The 4,293-nt window shown below is 39.6% G+C and overlaps 1 long non-coding RNA gene across 1 annotated transcript; it reads left to right on the top strand.

Moving 5' to 3' along the window:
- Positions 1 to 1,081: 1,081 nt before the first annotated feature.
- On the top strand, positions 1,082 to 1,792 carry LOC137092504 (uncharacterized). The gene is made up of 2 exons (XR_010908302.1): positions 1,082 to 1,139; positions 1,232 to 1,792. It is a non-coding gene; the product is annotated as an uncharacterized lncRNA (long non-coding RNA).
- Positions 1,793 to 4,293: the final 2,501 nt, after the last annotated feature.

The following is a 4,293-nucleotide window of genomic DNA, read 5'->3' as shown; positions in this document are numbered from 1 at the left end:
CTTAGTATTCATAAAAGAGTAGGCGAGAACTACCAGGCGTTTGGACTATTTCTCGCGAGATTCGGACGTACGTGTACTCAAGTTGCGTTCGAATATGCCTACTAACCTACTATATAGTAGGCGAAAACAGTATGTGAAAGGAGTAGTATGTTCGAAACCTCAGTAATCATAAAAGAGTAGGCGAGAAATCCCCGGATGGCCTACTGCGCTCCGCCCAGATTGTGAAGCGCTCATCGTCGGATACTTTTCTATCCCTGCCTTCCCATAAGGCCACAGGAAAGGATACGTCAGGCGGAGGAAAGTGATGCGGGTGTTTTCAAACGTGAGTATTACAAACTAAAATCACAATTCTCTTGTGTTCAAATCACATTTGTTGAGCTTCTGTAGAGTAAACCTTTGAATTGTTGAAGGTGCAAAGTTGTCTAAATAGTTGTGATTGTGCTGTAAAAACACGTTTTATTGTGTATAGCTAACAGGGGAGCTCCAGTAACACACACATACGTCTCCAAAGTGGATTACATATGCATGTTAAAGATAAAGATACTTACTAAATGTTTATTTAACACCTGACAGGAATTTTTTATAAGTATTGCAGATGAGCACATCACAACATAAAATAGACATCTGATACATCTGAATAGATCAGAATGGTGTGTGTGTGTGTGTGTGTGTGTGTTATAGAGTTCACTGTTGTCAACTCTGCTTATTTTACATGAACCTCAGCAATGTAAATAAACAAATCTACATAAAGTAACTAAACATAAGTTATCAATTTAATTTTTCCATTAGTACTGTTGATAAACTGAGGAACATTAACACATCAGCAACTACATTTAAATGTAGTTTTGAACATAAGTCACATTGGTAACACATCTTAATGTTACAGGGACAGAAGAGCTTGTGTGTGTGTGTTTATCTGGTGGAGAGCGGCTGATGAAGGAATGCTGTCATCAAAGGCTTTGATTCAGTATACTACAGAAATGAATCATCTATTTAAATCTTAAGTTGTATTTTATTTCAAACAGTTATTTTAGCACTTTTCTGATTCTTGATGGCTTTACATTTGCAGAGCTTTTGTGGAGCAGGGCCTGCAAGACACGGGTGGCATGTGTGGGGAAAACCTGAAATAAAAATATAAAGTAAGATCATTTAGTTACTTCTAATACAGAAATCAAATGACATTGTGCTGTTTAAATGAGTGCTTTTGTATTATGTTTGTGCATTTTTGTAGGATCTGAGATGTCAGCATGCCAGGTGTGAGCACTGAGGATCCTGGACCCTTCATCACTTCACCGGCCCTTAGTGCCTCATCTGAGCCAGATGTTGCTGTGGTCTCTTCATCCTCAGTAATCCCAGAGCCAGTGAAACTGCTAGAAAAAGACCAAAAGCAGTGCACTTATTACAGGGACGATCCCCCTGGAGCTAAGAGCCTTGCTCAAGGACACACTGGTGGTGACGGTTACGGAGATCAAACCAGAAAGCCCACTACACCGCAGAAGTCCAAACGCTATGAGGGCCATAATGGATGGCTAGGACAGACGAAGGTGTTCACGCTGGTCAACTGCTTCATGAATATAAAGCTGCAGAACTGGCACACCTGTGTTGAGACGGGCAGCAGATGTGGCGTTCACCTTCTGTATGTGTGATCGTTAGAACAATACATTTGAATAAAGCTTTGTTTCATGTGTTGACTTTTATTCATTTCTTGTGATGTTTACTTTTATTAATTATTTTACTCATTCATTCATGTTTCCTTAGTTGTCAGTAAATAAAATGATTCACATCATATTCACATTGGCTGCATTTGTCTAATGTGTATTCATGGCATGCATCGCTATGTCATATGACAAGTTGCCTTTTGCTCATTTTACTAAAACGATATAAAAAAAAGTAATATAATTAAGTATTGCTCAGCATTTGTCATTATTATTGTAAGTGTCTGCGGGTGGGCTAGCAGTGCAGTTCATTCTGGGGGAAATCTTAATTTTTTTATAGTTATACTTACATTTTTCGAGTGTAAAATCAACAGTTTCCTCCAAAGGCGAGATCTCCGAGCAGCTGAAAGACGTCTCTGAGCAGACATTACAAACACTGAGGGAAACCGCACAGGTCGGGCTGTGGAGTTACTGATGCTAAGCGCTCTTACTGCACCGGTCACTCATATCTGTTCTTTTATTGTTTTATAATTGCATGGTGGTATATTTAACAATGAACAATCATAGTGATAAAACTAATGGGTTTGTGTACATTATATACAGAGAAAAAAACAATAACAAGGTTAGATATCTTGAATAAATCATCATAATGCATTCATTTTTATTTATTTATTTGTTTTAGTTGTTTTATAAGCCTGGGATGAAACAGGAGTTAAATTTAACAAGAAAAAGGGAAATATAAAGGAGATTTAGCCCACTTTTGCTTGTGGATGACATTTTTTTGCATATAAAATAAAGAAATGAACAACATATTCAAGAGATCACGATTTTGGGTTTTTGCAAGGATAAAAAAGGATGAAACTGTCAGATTAGTAGGGTTAAAATGTATTTCTTATACTACAATGACAAAATAAATGGGCAGCTGTTTCTTAAACAAGACCAAAAAAATGAGCACGTTTAAACCAATATACAGATGAATTAAACCTGTCACACGAGTTGTTGTGCTTGTGATATCGTCATGGGTCACATGATAACGTCAACATGGCGCATAAAGTGCGGATCGCATTCATACTTAACGAGATCTGGATATATAGTACCTACTCTTTTAGCGCTCGTTAAGTAAGTACTTATTGAAATTGAGTACCTACTCAATGAGTATGCGGTTCCGAACGCAGCCAATGAATGCCCAATTTCATCTGACTAATGTTTGGGTGCATATATTGCCAGTTTCATGAGTTTTTCCCCTGTTATAGCGCCACCAAGTGATCAATCATTGCGATTTTTTTTCATGTGATCTCAGACTGATCTCACTCACATGTGACCTTAATTTGGTGGAAATATCTCGTTCTGTTCACAAGTTGTAGCCATTTTATTAAATAAGGTCCCGGTCACATCAAACATTTTGGCTCCCCTTAGCAACCATGAATCAAAATGTAATTTTTTTTTTTTAGAATTATTGATAGTCTCTCTCCAGAGAATATTTCTGCAGTGGTGTGGTTCCGATCAGTCAAATAAGCTGGGAGTAATTTGCAAAAGTAGGTTTTACAAAAAACCTAAAATATCTCAAAATTGGCGCTTGAAGGGCAAGCAAATCCGAGGCATGCATTTTGTCCGTCTCGAGCCAAGGATTCCAGCGATGTAAGACACTCGAGGCTACGCCTTACGGTTGAGGAGTTATGAGCCGTTTCGTACTTTTGGTCGCCGTTTCCTACTTTTGATCGCTGTAGTGCCCCCGTCAGGCCGATCGCGGCGTGCTTCGGTGACATCTGCAGTCGTTGTGAGTACTACCAGCCCTGAAAGTTTCAAGTCTCTACAACTTACGCTTTGGTCTGCCCAAGCAGTTTAACCTGGAAAATGATGCATCATGGGGAAATGAACAGTTCCAATAGGGTTTCTGCCTGACGCCTGACTTTGATTGGATTTTACTACCCCTTACTATAAAAATTTTGAGATTTGGCCTTGCGGCTGTGCCTAGCGACCTATGTTTCCAAACTTCTGACGCTGGTTTCGTCTTGATTGGACCAGTGGTTTTGAAGATAACGGCTAATTTTCTTAAAGCGCTAGTTTACAACGGTGCATAAACCATACGCCGGAACCTGGCAAGTGTGGTATCGTTGGACTCGGCAACGATTCAGGAGTCTAAGGAGATGAGTCCCGTGAAAATAAGTCAACCACACAGCACTTTTAAAAAAAATCTCCACTAGGGGGTGCTGTTTCGAAACTTCTTAGGCTACTTCAGGGCATGGTGTTGATGACCCATACCGAGTTTCGTAACAATCCGTTCATGCGTTCATAAAATACAGCATTTTGGCACATAATTCAAGATGGCCGACAGCCAAAATGGCCGACATGGTAAAATTGGATATCAGTCGACTCGGCATGACGTCTTGAATCTGACGAGATCACTTTTGTGATTTTTGGACAAACGGTTCAGCAAAAAAAAGCAAAAATAGCCATTTTTCCTATCTCCGGGCCAGTAGGTAGCGCTGCGCCGAAACACAGCAGGTTGCCTCAAGACATACTTGTGCCAACATGTAACAACTTTGTTTTGAATACGATAAAGCGTTGCGGAGATACAGCCATACGTCTGTTTTTGCAAGCGCAACGTAAAATTTGTTTGCGCATTTAACGGAAACGA

The sequence above is a fragment of the Pseudorasbora parva genome, chromosome 11 (genome assembly GCF_024679245.1).
Source record: "Pseudorasbora parva isolate DD20220531a chromosome 11, ASM2467924v1, whole genome shotgun sequence".
Lineage (NCBI taxonomy): Eukaryota > Metazoa > Chordata > Actinopteri > Cypriniformes > Gobionidae > Pseudorasbora > Pseudorasbora parva.
Note: the sequence above shows the minus strand (reverse complement) of the source record. Positions and strands in the feature narration are given on the sequence as shown.